Source organism: Pleuronectes platessa, chromosome 9, assembly GCF_947347685.1.
Source record: "Pleuronectes platessa chromosome 9, fPlePla1.1, whole genome shotgun sequence".
Classification (NCBI taxonomy): Eukaryota; Metazoa; Chordata; class Actinopteri; order Pleuronectiformes; family Pleuronectidae; genus Pleuronectes; species Pleuronectes platessa.
Genome location: NC_070634.1, coordinates 1,920,615 through 1,933,707, shown reverse-complemented (window position 1 = coordinate 1,933,707; position 13,093 = coordinate 1,920,615).

Here is a 13,093-nt window from a genome sequence, read left to right as displayed (position 1 = left end):
CACCTGTTGGAATAGGAAGAGGTGGGAGGAGGGGACATGAAGCAAATCAGATACGGAAGGCCCCATGTGGAATATCTCACAGTAAATGAGTATAAAAATTAGATATATGTACAAAATCAAAGTGTGTTTTTATACAAGGAAATCACGGTCTGATTAAAGTCATGTTTGCCTTTGAATAGGAGTCCACTTTGTATTTGCATGATACCTCTTTCACTGTCAGGCGTATTTTACCACTTTGCCTCCAAACTGCAGCCAATCTTATGATATACATACGGGGCTGAATGCTTTCAGGCACGCTTTCAGAGCTTTTTCTCTGCGCCAATAATGACATCATTGTAGCTGGATTACGATGTACAACAACAACAACGAAGTTGGTCAGTGGAAAATCCCACAATACATTTGAAATGTTTATTTTACATTTAGTATTTATACTTTAAGGTAAATAACAATGAGTGCACTATATGGGGTATAACAATTTCCTTTAACATTAGGACTGCACTAGGATAGCACTGCAAACTCACTATATGGGGATTATATATTGATTAGTTAGCGATTACAGACACAGGTAGAGGAAATTGGTTCATCCTTCTTATGACTTTATTGATGCTTGTGTCAGTGCAGACAGTGTAAGTAAGGTGTTTGAGTCACATAAGCTGTATGTTCCTTTGATTGAGCAGGACACCCACTCCCCTTCAGCCCATATGACCCCAATCCCCTTCTGTCCATTTAGCAAAAGTGTGCCGATAACATTTTACATTGACATAATTTTACTGCTGTGACCACCAGCATCTCAGCTCATCACATCCAACATCAGAATGACAAAATAATGTAAATGGTTTTAATTTATATAGCGCTTTTCTAGTCTTGATGACCACAAAAAGCTCTTTACAGGACAGTTTTACATTCACCCATTCACACACACATTCATACAGTGCATGTATTAGCAGCACTTTGTTTTTCTACGAGAGGCAATTCAGGCCATCAGATGGGAAAGACTGGGATCGAACTGCCGACCTTCTGGCTGGAGGATGACCACTCTATCACTCACTTTAAGGCTCTTGTGAGTTGATATCGGCTTTAGTGCGGAAAATTACCAAAAGTGTTTGCTGTTGATCACATCATAGGATGATTTAATCTGGTTCATAAGAATTTTATTCTTACTTTTATGGGTTTGGCCATCATCCATATAAAATCATATATAATATAATACACTGCTCAATGGGGGGCAGTTCGGGTTTCAGCATCTTGCCGAAGGACACTTCGGCATGCAGATGGGGAAGACTGGAGATCCAACTGCCGACCTTCAGGTTGGAGAATGACCGCTCTACCCCTCAGCAACAGCCGCCCATTGTCTTTGACTGAGACGTGATTGTTGGTGTATTTGAGTATTTCTGGAACTGTTGATCTACCGAGGTTTTCTTTCACAACTCATTTCGATACATTTTTATTTGTATAGCGCCAAATCATAAAATACATTAACCCAAGGCACTTTACATAGTAGGTCGAGACCTAAATATCACAACACAAAAGTGTTGCTGATAAGAGAGTTCTGAGCTGAAGTAGGAGTACATTGAGGTGGATTGTTCTATAACAGCAGAGAGCACGCCAGCTTCCACTCCCGTCTGCCCAACTTCCTTGTTTTCTTTTAATTGATCAGTTTACTTGGGCTTGCATTTATGTTCCAAATGCCAAAGGCATGGTGATATGTGGGCTGGTTGTAGTGTTGAGAAGTAAAAAGTAATTTACAGACAAATACAACAGAATGAAGTGACACAGCGAGAGACAGAGGTCAGAGGTCATGTCTGAGGACCTGATGTGGTTCATCTGTTTGCTTCAAGCAGATTTTATGAAGGGCAGCACATGTGTCCATTTTCATGCATGAGTATTTTGGGTTACAGTTACATTCCTGCACCTTTGGGTCAGTGGAAACACATGATCAAAACACGGAGGTCTGAATAAACGCCTCATGTGTTGCTGATTAGTCATTACAAGTCATAATTTGCGCACTGTAAACACGTACTATGTGCACATTAGAATAATTTTATGCAACGTTTATTTTTTAGGCTGTGTTGGGATTGGCTGAGAGTTTTTCCATGACTGCTTATGCCCCCCTTAACTTACTTCTTTACATGCTTACATGTTTCTGTCTCACAATGGTGGTTGCTTAGCAATAGTCAATTAATAGCACAAGGCCAACATGAAGTTTTGAAATTGAAATCAAATACATCAGTGCGGCTGTGGCTGAGGGGTAGAGTGGTCGTCCTTCAACCTGAAGGTCGGCGGTTCCATCCCCAGTCTGACCCATCTGCATGCCGTAGTGTCCTTGGGCAATATGCTGAACCCTGAATGGCCCCCCATAGAATAACAAAGTGCTGCGATTAGATGCACTGTATGAATGTGTGTGTGAATGGGTGAATGTAAAACTGTATTGTAAAGCGCTTTGAGTGGTCATCAAGTCTAGAAAAGCGCTATATAAATACAAAACCATTTACCTTAACTGTTGTCATTAATAACTGTGTAGCACTCTTTATATGCAATTATTTCATCAAAGCTTTAGCCCTAAGTTACAAAAGCACTGCAGCTCTAACAGTTGTACCAGATGTCATGTATATAATTCATACTCTTACAGTGTATAAGTGCCAAGAATGCTATTACAGTCCTGGTCGTACACTTATATCAGTGTGGCTGAACATCTTTTTATGATACATATACTGTATACATGAAACAATTACGAATGAGCACTTATGCAAACTTCCAGCCTTTGACACAGTCATTGCTTTCACAGAAGATGTCAGGAGCTGGCGTCAAATCACCTGAGTTTCTCATGTTTCCTGCGTTGGCCACTTTGCTATGGAGTCTGCACATGCCGAGAATGGTAGGGGGAGTGCAACTGATATGGTGCAAAGTGCAGTTGTAGGGAGGCACCATACATGAGAACAACTACTGTAACCATAGCAACAAAACAAAACAAAGGTGACATCTGTAGCCTAATATTGCTTAATATAAAAAATTAAAAAATTAACAAAAACCTGACTAAAATATTAACTTTTTTTGGGAGAGACTACAATTTGACAAACAGCTTAAAAATATAATCAGTTGCCAAAAGAAACACTGCACTGAAATGATTACAGTCTTTTTGCTAACTTAGTCAGCAGCCTTTCTCCTCTCTATTTTCTCTCAATTATTGGAGTCATTAAAGTCGTGGGTATTTTTGTTCTTTAGCAACCCTGTCTGCAACAAACTATGTTTATACACAACAAAACCACAAATATGCTTTGTAGAAAACATAACAGTGACAAATTAATCATTAACTTTTAATTTATAAAAAGGAAATGTTGAATTTTCGTCGCAGAAATGTTGATAGTGAACATATGTTTAAGTGTTAGCAGACACCAATCTTGCAAAATATCTACTTACAGGGACTTCAGCATATTCCGCTTTTTAGGCCTCTATGCTAGTCATGTCCAGAGGCGTTATGTGTCTCATTAAGTCCAATTATCTTTAAGGCAATATCTCAGGTATGGGAATGTCTTAATTTCATCAATTTGGCACAAACATTAATTTGGATTCAAGGATGAAAACTATGGGAGTCAAAAGGGAAGCTTACTGTAACTTTTGGTCAAAACTCAAGAGTTAACGTGTTGATTTGACAAATTTTCAGACAAACTTCGAACAGGATAAAATGATTGTGACGGAGCGGCTCCGTCACTGACCGCCAGCGGTCTTCACACATACGCATCCGCAGTCACACGCGCGCACAGCAGTCAAACATGCGCACACACGCCAACAAACATTTCCACATTTCCTGTTACAATTCCTGTTTGATCACTATCTAACCATCATCTACTCTGTTTAGCTGTGGGGTGACCGAGGGTGCACACTCGTCAGCTCCGCATCTGGCTTACACACAAGCTGGACGGAACAAACCGGACACAACTTCCTGTTTGTTTAAATAGTTTCTGGTTGAGTTTTTCCTAAAGATGTTTAATAAGGGTTGTACGGGTTATGGTTGATACCATTTGATTTATCAAAGTAATGTGATTTTTTAAAGATGATTTATCTGATGACATGTAAGGAGGTCATTGAAAACTCATAATTTTTGTTCTAAGCACGGGTTTTATAGATAAATGGGTGTGAATTGGTAATTAAGCCCAGGGGAGGGGTTTAAGGTTTAAAAGGGCAGCTCAAAGCCCTTGAGGGGGAGTCTGAATCGAGTTACAGAGGAGGTAACATCAGAGCTCAGGTGAGCATGGGACATGAGTTTTTCCTGTCGATTTGTTTAAAAGTATTTTGTTTGTGAGTATTTTTTTTTGTAAATGTCCACGAGAGCACCTTGGAGAGCCGGCTGAAATAAATATGAAACAACATTTTTGACTACGCCTGTGTTTTCACACTCTTTGAGGAGTTTTTAAGAGAGACCCCGTCACAATGATGAAGAGACGTCATTTCATATCGAAAATGTCAATGGTCCTAAAAACACTTTCTGCTCATTATTCAAGCCCTAACCCAGAAAGAAAGGATATTGGTACCACATTTACTGCAACTTGGTTGGCAGAGTCAAACAACAACGAGTAGTTTAGGATTGTGTTTAGGGTCTTACTGCACCGGATTAGCTTTAATACGGTAAAAGTTCAGTGACTTCAGACACAGCGTGTTTATTTACAGTCTTTATCTAACATTATTGTGACTCATTAAGAAATGTGACACTTCATTCGTTCCAATCAAAATGTTGTTTAAAAAATAATCCTGACAGTGATTACAATGCCTCCACAACACAAGTGGATGTGATTTCTCTTTTCAGAGATTGAGATTGGCTTAACTGGTTTAAAATACACTTGACCTCTATAAAACATAAAATAGCCAGTATGCTTTAAATGATATCTAGTGAGTCATGTCCAGGGAAATACTGTCCCCTCTAAGACCACTGTACAACAGGTGGGTTGTAGGGCTCCCCAACACAGCATGTTGCCTATATGTTAGTTTTGTGTACAAGTATAAAAGATATGAGATAATTCATTAAGTCTTTTTTTGTGACTTCTCGTGACTGTACAGTGGCATATATCAGCTGGATTCTGGACCTGGGTACACCTGGACTCATCAATTTAGCAGAGCTTGGATCTGAAAACCAAAAAGATTATGTTATCATCGCCATAGTTGTAGCAGAAAATTCAGCTATTAATAATAATTTAAAAAAAAAACATCTTACCACATGCACTCACATCCTCAGTATACATGAAAGTGCATTCATTTCCTGTAATTCAGATTCTGCTCTGCTTTGCCTGTAGTTTCCTCACTCAACATGAGATATGAACTCATTTTAGCAATTACTGCACCTGCTTATATTCATCTCATCACATTGCTTCTTCATATGCAAACTTGAATAGCACCCTATCTGCAGAGGTCAGGTTCATGTCCCCAATTCTAGACCGCAGGGTGATTTCGATGCAAGGGCACAAGTCTTGTCAGAACCCTGTGGCAGGCGTGGCCTACCATTGTGGTAGGATGCACCTGGGGCTGCAGAAACATACAATACATAAAACACACACACTGATGTTTATTCGTCCGCCTGGTTAAATGAAGCTACTTTGTCATATGTAGGGGAGAGCGGGGTAAAGTGATACATTTTTTTAGCCCAGGCTACTGATTTTACTTTCTCTTTCTCTTCTTTCTTTATGAATCTTTTGAGAGTTGTCTTGTCAATATTTCTATCCCTCCATCTTTTCTTAAGGACTTATTTTCTTGCATGACCTCAGCGGCTTCACTCTCCATCTCTGCGAGGGGTGTTTGGCCCCAGGTTGTCTTCCTGGTGTAGTTTCTTGGCATGATGGCTTTCTACAATGTTTATGACATTAAAAATAAAACATATGTAATGTAATATTACACTAAAATATGTTTAAGACTAAACTTAACTTGTGCTTCATGGTGGCATTTGTCTCACTTTACCCCACAGCCACCATTTTAGAAAAAACAACATCTCTTAGCAATACAGGCTAATCTTCAGCTAGCGTCAATCCCACGGTTTTATATGTTGGAAGTTCATCAACATGTATGATATAAGTTTTTCTACCTGAATCAATTTGTTTTGACATAACAGTTGATTAAGTTCAAAGCAAGAAAATTTACTTTTACATGCAAAAACACACACACTTTCTAGTCAGTACACTGTTCAGCTCCGGTAAACTAGTGGATGTGAATATGACAGCATTCCTTTTAATGGCCATTTGCCTGAGTGTTAGCTTTACACTCTGGTATGTTTACAAGAGTTTTCATTTCATTGAGAACACATGCAGCATGAATAACATGCTATACTTTGCCTGCTTTGGTTTTCCGTGAACACTGTCAAATTCAAGCATTCTTTGGTGAAATTATAGAAAAGGCTGTTAAAAGATGGACAACCTGCCTTAGACTGTAGTGCCGAGGTTTGGTCAATAGCTGCCTTCTCAGAACTTGAGCAAGGAGTTGTTACTGAGAGGAAATACATATATTACTGCACTAAATCCCACTGCTCTGAACACAGAGGGAGTATAAATAATACACACACACACACACACACACACACACACACACACACACACAAACACGGAGGGAGTGACCCAGTGTCGTCCGCTAGAGAGAATGAGCAAAGGTCCAGCTGTGTGAGAGATGATAAAATTGCGATTGCACTGACCTCAGTGAGAGTGTCAGACTGAATGCACAAATGATGTAACACAGCACATGAGGAGACCAAGCGAGGAACAGGGCCAAGCAACACAATGTGTGGGAAAGAAAGAAAGAGAGGAAAATGTAACAGACAAGAAAACCCGAGATAATGACAAGACTCAGATGCCTAGTGCAGTTTCCAGCAGGTGGGGCATTAACAATTCAAATCACATGTCCTCTTTAGAGGTTTTAAGATGTCTTTCCATTTATTTTTTTCTGGTAATTTGCTTTCTATAGCTAATTCAAAGATTGCTGTGGATAGACATCTGCATTTATGTAAACATGATTTGTGGTGACACTGAATCTAAACAGTCACTGGTCCTGATACCAGTTGTCACCAGTATATCCACACTGATACTGATTAATTCACTCTTTGAATCAGCTCATAAGTGGCAAGCAGCATACATTATTCCCTGTTCCAATTGACCCCTAAACCCTACCACTTGGCCCTACCCCTCTCCAAGCCAGTAAGAGAGGGAAGAGAGACAGAATCAGAGCTAAGCTTGGCCCCAAAGGCTGTTCCACTCCCCAGCCTAAACTAGTCCTGGCTGATTTCCGGTCACAGGAAAATGGAATAGATTGGCTGGGACTTGGGCTCATTCAGTACGGGAGATTGGAGCCTGTAATGCCCACATCTCTGCAGAGACCTGGCTCTATCACTGACTCTGTTCTGCAATGACTTAACAAAGGATACCAGTGTGATGGGAGAGGCAGACTTTGTCTTTGAATTACAGTTTTTCTATTGTAATTGTATTAGCACATCCTTGCAATGACAAGTACAACTTCCAACAGCTTGCACAAATTTCAAATGATTTAGCACACCTTTGCAAACGGTTAGGTACAATTGCCTTCAGTTAGCCCAATTACCAATTGAATATATATTGCTGGTCAAAACTGACTGTCGCTTCTCAGTCAAGTGGTTGTTCTCTGCAGAACATGTTGGCATAATTTCATTGTGTACATCATCACCTGCACAATAGTTCACTCTACTGTCAAAATCGTACAGGCACATAATACCATGAAAAACATCATGGTTTATACTGTAATAAGGATATCTTTGATCATCGGCTTAATTTTCAGGTGCAACTAGAACTTTAGTAATCAAGGTTGAGTTTCACACATCTGATCACCAATCAACAGTAAGTTTACAGTTTTTCTCAATTGCTTTGGCTCATTTCACAAAACAGAAATGACATTCTCAGAGCTCTAAGTGCAATTGGCAAAATAGCCCATATGGTTCAGCACAACTACATAGATCACCTTCAAAAGGTCATATCTCACTATACCAAATTTTAATTTTGATGTGCTTATTGTTTGACAGTATATTGTGCTGTACACATTTTCTGTTACTGTAAGCACGATGTATGGTAATTACTGTAACAATTTCCATGGCAGTATGAGTTCGATAAACATATTTTATGTGAAACCTTGAATAAATCTTTTTTCTGTTTGATACACATAATATTCTGGAAAGAAAAAATCTACTGTAATCATTCAGTGACCATTCAAGGACTGAGCCAAGATTGAAATGTGCACATGAGGGATATTTCTATGGTCCACTGCCATACTGACAAAACATCTAAACATTTTGACCTGTAGTGTTTAAACAATGCCAAAGGGACTTTTCATTTTGGGGGCACTGACTATTTGTATGAGAAAAGGATTTAGTTTTGACTGATGAGTTGGCTGTTTTGGGAGAGATATGACCTTTTGCAGGTGTGTTATGGAGTTTTGCTGAACCATCTATGTTATTTTGGCAAATGTATTTAAAGCTTTGAGAATGTCCTGCTTTTTCTGAGAGATGAGCCACAGCAATCGAGAAGGAAATTTTCATTTTGGGGGCACTGACTTTTTATATGAGAAAATGATTTGGTTTTGAAACTTGAGTTAACTGGTTTGGGTGAGATATGACCTTTTGAAGGTGATCTATGTAGTTGTGCTGAACCATATGGGCTATTTTGCCAATTGCACTTAGAGCTCTGAGAATGTCATTTCTGTTTCGTGAAATGAGCCAAAGCGATGGAGAAAAACTGTAATGATGGTTGGGTGCATGTTAGGTACATCTTGTGTATTCGATATTGGGATTCCGACCTAACCCCAACCCTCTTTCCAGAGATTTGTAACTGATGTCTACATTCCTGAAGATGTTAATTTTAATAAAACTTTGTTGCATTATGATGTTAAATTGGTTGTGAAAGTGTCTTTATCACTGTCTTTAGTCTTTAGGTCAAACATTTTATTTGTGAGTTTTTTTATTAAATGACAATGTTGTGAAAGGGTCCCTTTGGAAGCACTCACAAAAATTCTTAATCGCCTAACTCTGTGATGTGGCATCATGAAAATGTGTTGTTCCATTCCTCAAACTTGATTACAGTTTATTTAGTTCAATTTTCTATATGCCAACTCAACCAGCCACCACTATGTGGGGGCTCTAAACAGACAAAATCTTAAATATGGAGACATCAAGGAAGAGAGGCTTTAATCTCTTTTCTGTAATTTAGTATTTCCTGTCTATCCAATTACTCTTACTTAAGATGCAGAAAGAATGATATATAAACTACATGAACAGGGGAACAGGGTGAGAGTGAAAAGTATAAAAAAGGAGGCAAGCTCCAGCAGAGGGAAAACAAGGAAGAAAGAAATGTTAACCAGTGTGTTATTGTGAGGGATTCTGGTTACCAAGGCAATAGAGGGGGAAACCCACACAGCTGTTGTCCAGCTAATGTTACATTCAAGTCCAATGAAGGAATGTAGACACTGTCAAGGATTTATAATAGAAAGTTCCCTCTGGAACTCTTGGTAAAATAGTTGCTTTAGTGATTGTTTATGACACTTGCATCTAATGTGACAAACACACTTAAATGACCAGAAGAAAAATACGAGATTACAATTGTATGATGAAATACCAAGACTAGAAACAACTATAAACTAACAGTGCTGGAACTTTTTAAAGTCTGAATTACAGAAAGGAAAAACACCAGAAAGAACCAGATATTGCAAAAGGTGTGCGTTAATATGTGTCACTGCTTTAGTTTAATGAATGCAGCATGACGTCAGGAGAGAGGGACCAAAGTCAGGAGGGTTGGACGAGGATGGATTACAATGGCTAGTGTAACGTCTCCTCAGGATCAGTTGGCTCCTGATTGGCTAGTGGGGAGGAGGATAGACCAATAGCAGTAACTTACTGTTCTGCCGATCACCGGGCTGGGTTTCATCATGTGAGAGGCCCAGTGCGTTCTCTAACACGAAGCAGATGTTCTCAACCCTACTGGTGCCACTAACACTCTCACTGTAGCAATGGAGAAATCCCCATATCCCATATGTTTTTTCCTCCACTCCTTTTTACTTCTCTGCATAGCTTGCTATCTTTCACCCTTTCCCCTCTTGCTCTTTCGCATCTTCTCCAGTGCAGTGAAAAATGGCTCTGCACATGCCTGGAAAAGGGTTCTGTTAGTTTGTACTGGACCTACAACTAACTTTTTTTTTTTTTAATAAAATTTTTATCGAGCAACAATGATGAGACAAAGTGAGAACATAAAATAGATATTTTGCAATGCTCACATTTTTCCAATTTTTTACATTTTACATTAACCCCTCAGCCCTTCTTCCGCATATCCACCCACACCTCGTTCTCCTGTAGAGGTCCGACCCCTATCTATCTCTAGGTAAAGGAAAAAGAAAAAAGAGAAAAGAGAAAAGAGAAAAGAGAAAAGGAAACAAAAATAAAAACTAGGAACAAAACAAAAAACACAGAGAGTAAATTAAAGAAAAGCTAACATTCTGGGAATGTAAATTCCAGTGGTACGTCAGCAGAACTCAGATGTCCGACTCCTCAGGTGTAATATCCAATGAGTCTATAATGGACAACAAGGGGTTCCAAGTTTGGCCAAATTTCTCCAAAGAGCCCTTGAGGGAGAATCTTAACTTCTCCAACTTTAAGTTGTATAGAATTTCCTTAACCCATCGAGTGTAGGATGGGGGGAAGCTGTGCTTCCAGTTCAGCAAAATTAAGCGCCTAGCCAACAGAGTGCAAAAGGCCAAAGAATGTCGAGCCTCAGCCGTTAAAATGCTGTTGTGCGGGATACCAAAGAGGGCAGAGAGGGGATGGGGGTCGGCCACAAAGTGGTAAGCAATTTGAAGGGTGTCGAATATTTTGGACCAGAGGTCTTTAAGCTTTGGACAGGACCAGAACATGTGTATGAGATCGGCAGGGGACTGGTTGCATCTATTACAAGTGTCAGCTACATTGGGATAGAATTTAGACAGTCTATGATTGGTGTAGTAAGTCCTGTGTATTAGTTTACATTGAATCAGCCCGTGTCGGGCACAGACAGAAGAGTTGTGGACTAACTTAAGGATGTTGTCCCACTGATCTTCTTCAAAATGGAGCCCCAGATACTGCTCCCACAAATGTTTTGTTTGTTGTGGGAAAACTGAAGTAATGGCGTCCATCGCGTTAAAAATACGGGAAATATTCCCTTTCTGATTGGGGTTAAGCATGAGAAGGGTATCTAACAGAGTCTTAGGGGGAGTGTTTGGGAAAAGGTGAGATGAGGGGAGATCAAATTTAGACGATAGGTCACCGAAGGACATGAAAATACCACCATAGTAGAGGTCATTGATAGATGCCACACCTCTCTCCGACCACAAATGAAATGCAGAGTCCATAATGGATGGTTTAAAACTGTGATTATGGGATACTGGGGCATGAATAGAGGGACCCTGCAGGCCAAAATGTTTCCTGAATTCTAACCATATCTTAAATGACTGCTTGACTACTGGATTATCACTGGCTTCAGTGGCCGACACAGGAAGTGGGGAACACAGCCACGACCGCAGCGAGACTCGAGATGACGACTTTTCAATATGGACCCAGGCAGGCTGGTCGGTGTTAAGTTTGTCAATCCAGTACAAGAGCTTGTGAATATTAGCTGCCCAATAGTAATATATGAAATTGGGAAGAGCAAGGCCCCCTGTGCTCTTAGGAAGTTGCAATAACCTTTTCTGCATACGCACAGGTCTATCTGCCAAGAGAAATTTAGATATTGCCTTATCCAGTTTAGCAAAAAACTTTTTTGAGGTAAGAACAGGGATATGCTGGAAAAGGTAAAGGAATTTTGGCAGAACTGTCATTTTGATGAGGTTCACCCTACCGGCCAACGATAGAGGTAAGGTAGACCATCTATGAAAGTCCTCCTCAACTCTGCCAAGCAATGGGACAATTTTTTTTTTAAAGTGTCTGTTAGAGACCTTGATATAAGTACACCCAAATATTTAAAACAGTTATTCACTCTTTTAAAGGGAACTATGCTGTCTGGCAAGTCGCCAACTAAGTTATTAATTGTAAATAACTCACTCTTTCCGAAGTTTAGTTTGTAACCAGAGAGCTGGCCAAATTGCTTTAGAATGTCCAGAACTATCGGGAGAGATGTGGATGGATTTGATACATAAAGAAGCAAATCCTCTGCGTACAGTGACAGCTTGTGCACTGAGCCTTGGCGGGAGATGCCCTCAAATCTATTCTCAGATCTCAGCCAGATGGCCAGGGGCTCAATAGCTATGGCAAATAATAAAGGGGATAGTGGACACCCCTGCCTTGTGCCGCGGTGGAGCTGGAAGGGGTCTGATACTGTATTGTTAGTTTGCACAAAAGCTACTGGTGTGGAGTACAGCAGTCTCACCCATGAAGTAAAACCTGAACCTAGACCAAACCTCTCCATCACCTCAAAAAGAAAGTCCCACTCTACCCTATCAAAAGAATTTTCAGCGTCCAGCGACACCACTACCTCTGGGGCGCTGGAGCTTGGCATGTTCAAAATGTTAAACAGTCTTCTAGTGTTGTGGAATGAGTACCTCCCCAGCATGAAGCCAGTTTGGTCTGATGATATGATTTGTGGGAGAACCCCCTGAAGACGGAGGGCTAAAATCTTAGCGAGGATTTTGTAATCCACATTTAACAGAGATATAGGTCTAAAACTACTACAAAGTAAAGGATCTTTATCTTTTTTTAAGAGAAGAGTAATTGTGGCGTTAGTCAGGGTTGGAGGAAGCTGGCCGAGAGACAGGGCCTCATTATACACATCGCACAAGACTGTAGAGACAAGTGGGGCGAATCTCTTATAAAATTCTACAGTAAATCCATCCGGACCCGGCGACTTGCCACTCTGTACCAATAGCACTCATGATCTCAGTTGCTGAAATTGGATTGGCTAGACTCCGCACCAGCCCTCCGTCCACCCTGGGAAACTCAATGGTGTTTAGTGCGCTGGCTGTACTAGACTGGGGATGGTCAGAGGCATATAAATCAGAATAAAATTTGGTGAATGTTTCATTTATGGATTTTGGGTCAGTAAGAATAACGCCTGATGTGGACCTAATACTTTGAATAAGCCTG